Here is a 13,694-nt window from a genome sequence, read left to right as displayed (position 1 = left end):
TTTAGAAACATCCTAAATGACATTTCCTCTGACTCCTCACAGCAAATAAAATCGTGTTGTATCTTTCATTGACTCGTCATCCCTACCTTCTGTACTTCAAACTGGTCACCTTCTTAAATCACCCACTTCTTTACCTAACTGATTTCTTCTAAATATACCCTCACCTAAGATTTTCTTGTTGTTTTCTAACCCATAACTTTCCAGTAAATATCCTTCTTAGTCTTGCCTACTTTTCTCATAAAACAACGTGTAGATTCTAAAAAGTTTCTGAATCACAAAAATTCAAAATGGTTTCGAACATCAATTCCCCACAATTGCTTGTAGATTTATGTGCTGAAAAAGGACTGGTGATTGGGAATACCTGGTTTAAAAAGCGAGATATACATAAGAATACGTATGTAAGTAGGAGAGATGGCCAGAGAGCGTTATTGGATTACGTGTTAATTGATAGATGCACGAAAGAGAGACTTTTGGATGTTAATGTGCTGAGAGGTGCAACTGGAGGGATGTCTGATCATTATCTTGTGGAGGCAAAGGTGAAGATTTGTGGGGGTTTTCAGAAAAGAAGAGAGAATGTTGGGGTGAAGAGAGTGGTGAGAGTAAGTGAGCTTGGGAAGGAGACTTGTGTGAGGAAGTACCATGAGAGACTGAGTACAGAATGGAAAAAGGTGAGTGGGGGAGGAATGAGATGTATTTAGAGAAGCAGTGATGGCTTGCGCAAAAGATGCTTGTGGCATGAGAAGCGTGGGAGGTGGGTTGATTAGAAAAGGTAGTGAGTGGTGGGATGAAGAAGTAAGATTATTAGTGAAAGAGAAGAGAGAGGCATTTGGACGATTTTTGCAGGGAAAAAATGCAAATGAGTGGGAGAGGTATAAAAGAAAGAGGCAGGAGGTCAAGAGAAAGGTGCAAGAGGTGAAAAAGAGGGCAAATGAGAGTTGGGATGAGAGAGTATCATTAAATTTCAGGGAGAATAAAAAGATGTTTTGGAAGGAGGTAAATAAAGTGCATAAGACAAGGGAGCAAATGGGAACTTCAGTGAAGGGGGCTAATGGGGGAGGTGATAACAAGTAGTGGTGATGTGAGAAGGAGATGGAGTGAGTATTTTGAAGGTTTGTTGAATGTGTTTGATGATAGAGTGGCAGATATAGGGTGTTTTGGTCGAGGTGGTGTGCAAAGTGAGAGGGTTAGGGAAAATGATTTGGTAAACAGAGAAGAGATAGTAAAAGATTTGCGGAAGATGAAAGCCGGCAAGGCAGCAGGTTTGGATGGTATTGCAGTGGAATTTATTAAAAAAGGGGGTGACTGTATTGTTGACTGGTTGGTAAGGTTATTTAATGTATGTATGTAGCATTTATGGATCTGGAGAAGGCATATGATAGAGTTGATAGAGATGCTCTGTGGAAGGTATTAAGAATATATGGTGTGGGAGGCAAGTTGTTAGAAGCAGTGAAAAGTTTTTATCGAGGATGTAAGGCATGTGTACGTGTAGGAAGAGAGGAAAGTGATTGGTTCTCAGTGAATGTAGGTTTGCGGCAGGGGTGTGTGATGTCTCCATGGTTGTTTAATTTGTTTATGGATGGGGTTGTAAGGGAGGTAAATGCAAGAGTCCTGGAAAGAGGGGCAAGTATGAAGTCTGTTGGGGATGAGAGAGCTTGGGAAGTGAGTCAGTTGTTGTTCGCTGATGATACAGCGCTGGTGGCTGATTCATGTGAGAAACTGCAGAAGCTGGTGACTGAGTTTGGCAAAGTGTGTGGAAGAAGAAAGTTGAGAGTAAATGTGAATAAGAGCAAGGTTATTAGGTACAGTAGGGGTGAGGGTCAAGTCAATTGGGAGGTGAGTTTGAATGGAGAAAAACTGGAGGAAGTGAAGTGTTTTAGATATCTGGGAGTGGATCTGTCAGCGGATGGAACCATGGAAGCGGAAGTGGATCATAGGGTGGGGGAGGGGGCGAAAATTTTGGGAGCCTTGAAAAATGTGTGGAAGTCGAGAACATTATCTCGGAAAGCGAAAATGGGTATGTTTGAGGGAATAGTGGTTCCAACAATGTTGTATGGTTGCGAGGCGTGGGCTATGGATGGAGATGTGCGCAGGAGGATGGATGTGCTGGAAATGAGATGTTTGAGGACAATGTGTGGTGTGAGGTGGTTTGATCGAGTAAGTAACGTAAGGGTAAGAGAGATGTGTGGAAATAAAAAGAGCGTGGTTGAGAGAGCAGAAGAGGGTGTTTTGAAATGGTTTGGGCACATGGAGAGAATGAGTGAGGAGAGATTGACCAAGAGGATATATGTGTCGGAGGTGGAGGGAACGAGGAGAAGAGGGAGACCAAATTGGAGGTGGAAAGATGGAGTGAAAAAGATTTTGTGTGATCGGGGCCTGAACATGCAGGAGGGTGAAAGGAGGGCAAGGAATAGAGTGAATTGGAGTCATGTGGTATACAGGGGTTGACGTGCTGTCAGTGGATTGAATCAAGGCATGTGAAGCGTCTGGGGTAAACCATGGAAAGCTGTGTAGGTATGTATATTTGCGTGTGTGGACGTGTGTATGTACATGTGTATGGGGGGGGGGGGGTTGGGCCATTTCTTTCGTCTGTTTCCTTGCGCTACCTCGCAAACGCGGGAGACAGCGACAAAGTATTAAAAAAAAAAAAAAAAAAAAAAAAAAAAAATGATTCATGGTGAGGTGCCTGAGGATTGGCGGAATGCATGCATAGTGCCATTGTACAAAGGCATAGGGGATAAGAGTGAGTGCTCAAATTACAGAGGTATAAGTTTGTTGAGTTTTCCTGGTAAATTATATGGGAGGGTATTGATTGAGAGGGTGAAGGCGTGTACAGAGCATCAGATTGGGGAAGAGCAATGTGGTTTCAGAAGTGGTAGAGGATGTGTGGATCAGGTGTTTGCTTTGAAGAATGTATGTGAGAAATACTTAGAAAAGCAAATGGATTTGTATGTAGCATTAATGGATCTGGAGAAGGTATATGATAGAGTTGATAGAGATGCTCTGTGGAAGGTACTAAGAATATATTTGTGTGGGAGGCAAGTTGTTAGAAGCAGTGAAAAGTTTTTATCGAGGATGTAAGGCATGTGTACGTGTAGGAAGAGAGGAAAGTGATTGGTTTTCAGTGAATGTAGGTTTGCGGCAGGGGTGTGTGATGTCTCCATGGTTGTTTAATTTGTTTATGGATGGGGTTGTTAGGGAGGTGAATGCAAGAGTTTTGGAAAGAGGGGCAAATATGAAGTCTGTTGTGGATGAGAGAGCTTGGGAAGTGAGTCAGCTGTTGTTCGCTGATGATACAGCGCTGGTGGCTGATTCATGTGAGAAACTGCAGAAGCTGGTGACTGAGTTTGGTAAAGTGTGTGAAAGAAGAAAGTTAAGAGTAAATGTGAATAAGAGTAAGGTTATTAGGTACAGTACGGTTGAGGGTCAAGTCAATTGGGAGGTAAGTTTGAATGGAGAAAAACTGGAGGAAGTAAAGTGTTTTAGATATCTGGGAGTGGATCTGACAGCGGATGGAACCATGCAAGCGGAAGTGAATCATAGGGTGGGGGAGGGGGGCGAAAATTCTGGGAGCCTTGAAGAATGTGTGGAAATCAAGAACATTATCTCGGAAAGCAAAAATGGGTATGTTTGAAGGAATAGTGGTTCCAACAATGTTGTATAGTTGCGAGACGTGGGCTATGGATAGAGTTGTGCGCAGGAGGGTGGATGTGCTGGAAATGAGATGTTTGAGGACAATGTGTGGTGTGAGGTGGTTTGATCGAGTAAGTAATGTAAGGGTAAGAGAGATGTGTGGAAATAAAAAGAGCATGGTTGAGAGAGCAGAAGAGGGTGTTTTGAAATGGTTTGGGCACATGGAGAGAATGAGTGAGGAAAGATTGACAAAGAGGATATATGTGTCGGAGGTGGAGGGAACGAGGAGAAGTGGGAGACCAAATTGGAGGTGGAAAGATGGAGTAAAAAAGATTTTGAGTGACCGGGACCTGAACATGCAGGAGGGTGAAAGGCGGGCAAGGAATAGAGTGAATTGGATCGATGTGGTATACCGGGGTAGACATGCTGTTAATGGATTGAATCAGGGTATGTGAAGCGTCTGTGGTAAACCATGGAAAGTTGTGTGGGGCCTGGATGTGGAAAGGGAGCTGTGGTTTCGGGCATTATTACATGACAGCTAGAGACTGAGTGTGAACGAATGGGGCCTTTGTTGTCTTTTCCTAGCGCTACCTCGCACACATGAGGGGGGGAGGGGGATGTTATTCCATGTGTGGCGAGGTGGCAATATGAATGAATAAAGGCAGTGTGAATTGTGTGCATGTGTATATATGTATGTGTCTGTGTGTATATATATGTGTACTGTGAGATGTATGGGTATGTATATTTGCGTGTGTCGACGTGTATGTATATACATGTGTATGGGGGTGGGTTGGGCCATTTCTTTCGTCTGTTTCCTTGTGCTACCTCGCAAATGTGGGAGACAGTGACAAAGCAAAATAAATAAATAAAATACAATTTCCCAGGAATACTCAACAAATTTATACCTCTGTAATTTGAGCACTCACCTTTATCCCCTTTGCCTATGTACAATGGCACTATGCAAGCATTCCACCAATCCTCAGGCACCTCACCATGAGTCATACATACATTAACTATACATACCAACCAGTCAGCAACACAGTCACCCCCTTTTTCAATAAATTCCACTGCAATACCATCCAAAACCACTGTCTTGCCAGCTTTCATCTTCCGCAAAGCTTCCACTCCCTCTTCTCTGTTTACCAAATCATTCTCCCTAACCCTCTCACTTCGCACATGAATGTGGCCTTTTTTGGTCTGCTTAACTGGTGCTACCTCACTGACGCAGGGGGGTGGTGATGCTGTTTCCTGTGGGGTGGCACAGGTAATTGAAGAAAGCAAGCAAGTATTAATATGTAACTGTGTATATATATGTATAAGTGTGTATGTACATGTGCATGTATGGGTGTCTATGTATATATGTGTATATGAGTGGATGGGCCATTATTTGTCTGTTTCCCGCATCAGTGGGAAACAGCAATTAAATATAACAAATAAACATATATAAATATTAATAATTAACACAGACTAAAAAGAGCTAGAAAATCAAAAAATAAAATATCAAAGCCTAAAATAAATGAACTTGGAGAAACTAACAAACAGCCATGTCAAACATAGCAATCCAAGACCAGAAATTATCACCCAGTGCACTGAAAGAGGTACATAAAAAAGGACACGGAAAAGCAACAAATTAAGTACAACAGTCATATCTATCTATCTACGTGTATATCTCTGATGACCTTTCCTTTTGGAAACTCCCTCAAGGGGATGGCCATAGCATAACTCTCCTCACCCTAATAGACCACCCTAATATTCCTACCAACTACAACTACCTAACATCTCTGCCTGATCTTCCAGCCTACTACTTCTATGTAAAGCTCCCACCTAATTCTATCTACTACTTCTACTTAATATTAACGTTAATTTGCTGAGAGGAGCAACTGGAGGGATGTCTGATCATTATCTTGTGGAGGCAAAGGTGAAGATTTGTATGGGTTTTCAGAAAAGAAGAGTGAATGTTGGGGTGAAGAGGGTGGTGAGAGTAAGTGAGCTTGGGAAGGAGACTTGTGTGAGGAAGTACCAGGAGAAACTGAGTACAGAATGGAAAAAGGTGAGAACAATGGAAGTAAGGGGAGTGGGGGAGGAATGGGATGTATTTAGGGAATCAGTGATGGATTGCGCAAAAGATGCTTGTGGCATGAGAAGCGTGGGAGGTGGGTTGATTAGAAAGGGTAGTGAGTGGTGGGATGAAGAAGTAAGATTATTAGTGAAAGAGAAGAGAGAGGCATTTGGACGATTTTTGCAGGGAAAAAATGCAATTGAGTGGGAGATGTATAAAAGAAAGAGACAGGAGGTCAAGTGAAAGGTGCAAGAGGTGAAAAAGAGGGCAAATGAGAGTTGGGGTGAGAGAATATCATTACATTTTACGGAGAATAAAAAGATGTTCTGGAAGGAGGTAAATAAAGTGCGTAAGACAAGGGAGTAAATGGGAACTTCAGTGAAGGGCGCTAATGGGGAGGTGAAAACAAGTAGTGGTGACGTGAGAAGGAGATGGAGTGAGTATTTTGAAGGTTTGTTGAATGTGTTTGATGATAGAGTGGCAGATATAGGGTGTTTTGGTCTAGGTGCTGTGCAAAGTGAGAGGGTTAGGAAAATGATTTGGTAAACAGAGAAGAGGTAGTAAAAGCTTTGTGGAAGATGAAAGCCGGCAAGGCAGCAGGTTTGGATGGTATTGCAGTGGAATTTATTAAAAAAGGGGGTGACTGTATTCTTGACTGGTTGGTAAGGTTATTTAATGTATGTATGACTCATGGTGAGGTGCCTGAGGATTGGCGGAATGCATGCATAGTGCCATTGTACAAAGGCAAAGGGGATAAGAATGAGTGCTCAAATTACAGAGGTATAAGTTAGTTGAGTATTCCTGGTAAATTATATGGGAGGGTATTGATTGAGAGGGTGAAGGCATGTACAGAGCATCAGATTGGGGAAGAGCACTGTGGTTTCAGAAGTGGTAGAGGATGTGTGGATCAGGTGTTTGCTTTGAAGAATGTATGTGAGAAATACCTAGAAAAGCAAATGGATTTGTATGTAGCATTTATGGATCTGGAGAAAGCATATGATAGAGTTGATAGAGATGCTCTGTGGAAGGTATTAAGAATATATGGTGTGGGAGGCAAGTTGTTAGAAGCAGTGAAAACTTTTTATCGAGGATGTAAGGCATGTGTATGTGTAGGAAGAGAGGAAAGTGATTGGTTCTCAGTGAATGTAGGTTTGTGGCAGGGTTGTGTGATGTCTCCATGGTTGTTTAATTTGTTTATGGATGGGGTTGTTAGGGAGGTGAATGCAAGAGTTTTGGAAAGAGGGGCAAGTATGAAGTCTATTGTGGATGAGAGAGCTTGGGAAGTGAGTCAGTTGTTGTTCGCTGATGATACAGCGCTGGTGGCTGATTCATGTGAGAAACAGCAGAAGCTGGTGGCTGAGTTTGGTAAAGTGTGTGAAAGAAGAAAGTTAAGAGTAAATGTGTATAAGAGCAAGGTTATTAGGTACAGTAGGGTTGAGGGTCAAGTCACTTGGGAGGTAAGTTTGAATAGAGAAAAACTGGAGGAAGTAAAGTGTTTTAGATATCTGGGAGTGGATCTGGCAGCAGATGGAACCATGGAAGTGGAAGTGAATCATAGGGTGGGGGAGGGGGCAAAAATCCTGGGAGCCTTGAAGAATGTTTGGAATTCGAGAACATTATCTTGGAAAGCAAAAATGGGTATGTTTGAAGGAATAGTGGTTCCAACAATGTTGTATGGTTGCGAGGCGTGCGCTATGGATAGAGTTGTGCGCAGGAGGGTGGATGTGCTGGAAATGAGATGTTTGAGGACAATGTGTGGTGTGAGGTGGTTTGATCGAGTAAGTAATGTAAGGGTAAGAGAGATGTGTGGAAATAAAAAGAGTGTGGTTGAGAGAGCAGAAGAGGGTGTTTTGAAATGGTTTGGGCACATGGAGAGAATGAGTGAGGAAAGATTGACAAAGAGGATATATGTGTCGGAGGTGGAGGGAACGAGGAGAAGTGGGAGACCAAATTGGAGGTGGAAAGATGGAGTGAAAAAGATTTTGAGTGATCGGGGCCTGAACATGCAGGAGGGTGAAAGGCGGGCAAGGAATAGAGTGAATTGGATCGATGTGGTATACCGGGGTAGACTTGCTGTTAATGGACTGAATCAGGGCATGTGAAGCATCTGGGGTAAACCATGGAAAGTTGTGTGGGGCCTGGATGTGGAAAGGGAGCTGTGGTTTCGGGCATTATTACATGACAGCTAGAGACTGAGTGTGAACGAATGGGGCTTTTGTTGTCTTTTCCAAGCGCTACCTCGCACACATGAGGGGGGGAGTGGGGGTGTTATTCCATGTGTGGTGAGGTGGCGATATGAATGAATAAAGGCAGTGTGAATTGTGTGCATGTGTATATATGTATGTGTCTGTGTGTGTATATATATGTGTACTGTGAGATGTATGGGTATGTATATTTGCATGTGTCGACGTGTATGTATATATATGTGTATGGGGGTGGGTTGGGCCATTTCTTTCGTCTGTTTCCTTGTGCTACCTCGCAAATGTGGGAGACAGTGACAAAGCAAAATAAATAAATAAAATACAATTTCCCAGGAATACTCAACAAATTTATACCTCTGTAATTTGAGCACTCACCTTTATCCCCTTTGCCTTTGTACAATGGCACTATGCAAGCATTCCACCAATCCTCAGGCACCTCACCATGAGTCATACATACATTAACTATACATACCAACCAGTCAGCAACACAGTCACCCCCTTTTTTAATAAATTCCACTGCAATACCATCCAAAACCACTGTCTTGCCGGCTTTCATCTTCCGCAAAGCTTCCACTCCCTCTTATCTGTTTACCAAATCATTCTCCCTAACCCTCTCACTTCGCACATGAATGTGGCCTTTTTTGGTCTGCTTAACTGGTGCTACCTCGCTGACGCAGGGGGGTGGTGATGCTGTTTCCTGTGGGGTGGCACGGGTAATTGAAGAAAGCAAGCAAGTATTAATATGTAACTGTGTATATATATATGTATAAGTGTGTATGTACATGTGCATGTATGGGTGTCTATGTATATATGTGTATATGAGTGGATGGGCCATTATTCGTCTGTTTCCCGCATCAGTGGGAAACAGCAATTAAATATAACAAATAAACATATATAAATATTAATAATTAACACAGACTAAAAAGAGCTAGAAAATCAAAAAATAAAATATCAAAGCCTAAAATAAATGAACTTGGAGAAACTAACAAACAGCCATGTCAAACATAGCAATCCAAGACCAGAAATTATCACCTAGTGCACTGAAAGAGGTACATAAAAAAGGACATGGAAAAGCAACAAATTAAGTACAACAGTCATATCTATCTATCTACGTGTATATCTCTGATGACCTTTCCTTTTGGAAACTCCCTCAAGGGGATGGCCATAGCATAACTCTCCTCACCCTAATAGACCACCCTAATATTCCTACCAACTACTACTACCTAACATCTCTGCCTGATCTTCCAGCCTACTACTTCTATGTAAAGCTCCCACCTAATTCTATCTACTACTTCTACTTAATATTAATGTTAATTTGCTGAGAGGTGCAACTGGAGGGATGTCTGATCATTATCTTGTGGAGGCTAAGGTGAAGATTTGTATGGGTTTTCAGAAAAGAAGAGTGAATGTTGGGGTGAAGAGGGTGGTGAGAGTAAGTGAGCTTGGGAAGGAGACTTGTGTGAGGAAGTACCAGGAGAGACTGAGTACAGAATGGAAAAAGGTGAGACCAATGGAAGTAAGGGGAGTGGGGGAGGAATGGAATGTATTTAGGGAATCAGTGATGGATTGTGCAAAAGATGCTTGTGGCATGAGAAGCGTGGGAGGTGGGTTGATTAGAAAGGGTAGTGAGTGGTGGGATGAAGAAGTAAGATTATTAGTGAAAGAGAAGAGAGAGGCATTTGAACGATTTTTGCAGGGAAAAAATGCAAATTAGCAGGAGAGGTATAAAAGAAAGAGGCAGGAGGTCAAGAGAAAGGTGCAAGAGGTGAAAATAAGGAAAAATGAGAGTTGGGGTGAGAGTATCATTAAATTTCAGGGAGAATAAAAAGATGTTTTGGAAGGAGGTAAATAAAGTGCATAAGACAAGGGAGCAAATGGGAACTTCAGTGAAGGGGGCTAATGGGGAGGTGATAACAAGTAGTGGTGATGTGAGAAGGAGATGGAGTGAGTATTTTGAAGGTTTGTTGAATGTGTTTGATGATAGAGTGGCAGATATAGGGTGTTTTGGTCGAGGTGGTGTGCAAAGTGAGAGGGTTAGGGAAAATTATTTGGTAAATAGAGAAGAGGTAGTAAATGCTTTACGGAAGATGAAAGCCGGCAAAGCAGCAGGATTGGATGGTATTGCAGTGGAATTTATTAAAAAAAGGGGTGACTGTATTCTTGACTGGTTGGTAAGGTTATTTAATGTATGTATGATTCATGGTGAGGTGCCTGAGGATTGGCGGAATGCTTCCATAGTGCCATTGTACAAAGGCAAAGGGGATAAGAGTGAGTGCTCAAATTACAGAGGTATAAGTTTGTTGAGTATTCCTGGTAAATTATATGGGAGGGTATTGATTGAGAGGGTGAAGGCATGTACAGAGCATAAGATTGGGGAAGAGCAGTGTGGTTTCAGAAGTGGTAGAGGATGTGTGCATCAGGTGTTTGCTTTGAAGAATGTATGTGAGAAATACTTAGAAAAACAAATGGATTTGTATGTAGCATTTATGGATCTGGAGAAGGCATATGATAGAGTTGATAGAGATGCTCTGTGGAAGGTTTTAAGAATATATGGTGTGGGAGGCAAGTTGTTAGAAGCAGTGAAAAGTTTTTATCGAGGATGTAAGGCATGTGTACGTGTAGGAAGAGAGGAAAGTGATTGGTTCTCAGTGAATGTAGGTTTGCGGCAGGGGTGTGTGATGTCTCCATGGTTGTTTAATTTGTTTATGGATGGGGTTGTTAGGGAGGTGAATGCAAGAGTTTTGGAAAGAGGGGCAAGTATGCAGTCTGTTGTGGATGAGAGAGCTTGGGAAGTGAGTCAGGTGTTGTTCGCTGATGATACAGCGCTGGTGGCTGATTCATGTAAGAAACTGCAGAAGCTGGTGACTGAGTTTGGTAAAGTGTGTGAAAGAAGAAAGTTAAGAGTAAATGTGAATAAGAGCAAGGTTATTAGGTACAGTAGGGTTGAGGGTCAAGTCAATTGGGAGGTAAGTTTGCATGGAGAAAAACTGGAGGAAGTAAAGTGTTTTAGATATCTGGGAGTGGATCTGGCAGCGGATGGAACCATGGAAGCGGAAGTGAATCATAGGGTGGGGGAGGGGGCGAAAATCCTGGGAGCCTTGAAGAATGTGTGGAAGTCGAGAACATTATCTCGGAAAGCAAAAATGGGTATGTTTGAAGGAATAGTGGTTCCAACAATGTTGTATGGTTGCGAGGCGTGCGCTATGGATAGAGTTGTGCGCAGGAGGGTGGATGTGCTGGAAATGAGATGTTTGAGGACAATGTGTGGTGTGAGGTGGTTTGATCGAGTAAGTAATGTAAGGGTAAGAGAGATGTGTGGGAATAAAAAGAGCGTGGTTGAGAGAGCAGAAGAGGGTGTTTTGAAATGGTTTGGGCACATGGAGAGAATGAGTGAGGAAAGATTGACCAAGAGGATATATGTGTCGGAGGTGGAGGGAACGAGGAGAAGTGGGAGACCAAATTGGAGGTGGAAAGATGGAGTGAAAAAGATTTTGAGTGATCGGGGCCTGAACATGCAGGAGGGTGAAAGGCGTGCAAGGAATAGAGTGAATTGGATCGATGTGGTATACCGGGGTTGACATGCTGTCAGTGGATTGAATCAGGGCATGTGAAGCGTCTGGGGTAAACCATGGAAAGTTGTGTGGGGCCTGGATGTGGAAAAGGGGCTGTGGTTTCGGGCATTATTGCGTGACAGCTGGTGACTGAGTGTGAACGAATGGGGTCTTTGTTGTCTTTTCCTAGTGCTACCTCGCACACATGAGTGGGGAGGGAGATGGTATTCCATGTGTGGCGAGGTGGCGATGGGAATGAATAGGGGCAGACAGTGTGAATTGTGTGCATGGGTATATATGTATGTGTCTGTGTGTGTATATATATGTGTACATTGAGATGTATAGGTATGTATATTTGTGTGTGTGAGCGTGTGTGTGTGTGTGTACATTGTGTATGGGGGTGGGTTGTGCCATTTCTTTCGTCTGTTTCCTTGCACTACCTCGCAAACGCAGGAGACAGCGACAAAGCAAAATAATAATAATAATAATAAGTGATGGTTACAGCTTAGCAAGTATTCAGTACAATACACAGCATGGACATGCCCAGTATTTGGTTACATCTCACCTTCATAACACCTAGATGGTATAACTCTACAACAGTTCTACCCTATACACAGGTATAAATTACTACAATACTAAGTCGTATATGTGGCAAATTCTTTCTATGGAAATACCTGGTATACACAGCCACATTCTACCGTGGTCAGGACAAGGTTATATTTTACCATGACATCGACTTGCACATAGTTATACTGCAATACGCCCACTGTGTGGTTATGCCTTAAAAGTAATAGCTAATGCATTATTACTCTGAACACTGTGAAACATGTTCTATGTTTCCATATCAACAACGTGCCAGGTACTCTGATTACAAATCACTACAGTAACACAGTAAATAACTGTACAAGATCATCATGATATCAAATGCTGTTACATCTTACCAGAGGTTCTGCATCAGGAGCCTCATCCCAGGCACGGGTTTCAAATTCTTCCTCCATTGTTTGAATCTAAAAAGAAGAAAAAAAAAACTCATGAAATTACACTTTCCACAACATGAAAATAGAGCCTGTGTTGGCTGCTGCATAAAGTCCAAATTATCACCAAATGATGAAAAGTGCTGATCACTTTTACCAAAACAAAAATCTATGTACTTCTCAAAAAAGCACCTTAATTGCGGGAAAATTGCATCTATGAGTAAATAAGATTTTGTTATAATAAAGAGAAATTTGCATCCATGGGTAAATAAGATTTTGACATAATAAACTTAGAATATGTGGGTTACAATACGTACATACACGATAGCTGTTTTAATTTTGTATGCATCTGCGGGTACTATCATTCAAGAAAAATTTATGTGACCGAGTATAGTAATTCCTCAACTTCTTGCACACTGTTGAAGCCCTCTATCAGAATAATTAAGAAAAAAACATGTTTGTTCAGCATTCCCAAAACCAAGCCTGACAGCCTAGCATTATGCTTCTGCACAAACCCGAGTAAATCACGTGTAGCTGAAGGTTCGGAGAATAACACATCCATGTGGCACTTTCATGAAATGATATAAAGCTTTATTGTTTAAAACTTGATTTACACACCAAATAAAGCTCTCTAGAATTTAAACAAAGCATTGTGTGGATATATGGTGTCACCCGCCAGCAAGACCTGTATAAAATTCAAGACAGATTTTGATGAAAGTGGTACCAATGGATTTTTGAAAATCCATATTGTTGATATAGAGTAATTCTGCCCATCTTTCCTCAACTTCATGGACCTAATCACATTGTGGGGACACCACTCTATATGAGGTCTATAGTTTAAGGAACACATTAGTACCATTGTCGTCAAAATTCATCCACTGTAATACGTGTTTCCATAAACTGATGAACTGCCTCCACATTTTTCTTGTTATCTACAACAGTGTAGTGTTTTATCTCAACACTAGACTGTGTACATAGATAATAATGATGCCAAGTTGAAGAGACAATAGAAAATGCTTATGGTACATAACTGACGTACGATAGCAGGGCACAATTATAAATAACTACACTTTATATTAGAAATACTGACAAATATCAGATAAAAATGAGTTTCAAATCACCAAAACATTATATTAACCCAAATATTGTACAAATTCAACGAGTTAAGTTTATTTCTAAAGTTTACGAACGATGCGACACCCTTATTTGAGTGTTTCATAACTACCTTACTGGATAAAAACGTATCTACTTTTTAAATGGTACTAAGGTTACATTACTC

At 41.7% G+C, this 13,694-nt stretch overlaps 2 protein-coding genes across 7 annotated transcripts in view; one reads left to right on the top strand and one right to left on the bottom strand.

The window, feature by feature from the left end:
- LOC139762964 (uncharacterized) overlaps positions 1 to 13,694 on the top strand; it is a 614,722-nt gene that overhangs the window by 274,816 nt on the left and 326,212 nt on the right. The window lies entirely within an intron of this gene.
- LOC139762967 (uncharacterized) overlaps positions 1 to 13,694 on the bottom strand; it is a 135,873-nt gene that overhangs the window by 122,054 nt on the left and 125 nt on the right. For 3 of the 5 annotated variants that reach the window (XR_011715886.1, XM_071688378.1, XM_071688377.1), the window contains exon 2: positions 12,383 to 12,448. The gene's annotated coding sequence lies outside the window, so the exon portion shown is untranslated. The other 2 variants (XR_011715889.1, XR_011715888.1) reach the window with 2 other exon arrangements.

Source organism: Panulirus ornatus, chromosome 45 (assembly GCF_036320965.1).
Source record: "Panulirus ornatus isolate Po-2019 chromosome 45, ASM3632096v1, whole genome shotgun sequence".
Classification (NCBI taxonomy): Eukaryota; Metazoa; Arthropoda; class Malacostraca; order Decapoda; family Palinuridae; genus Panulirus; species Panulirus ornatus.
The sequence above is the reverse complement of the archived record's forward strand: the minus strand, read 5'-3'. Positions and strand labels throughout refer to the sequence as shown.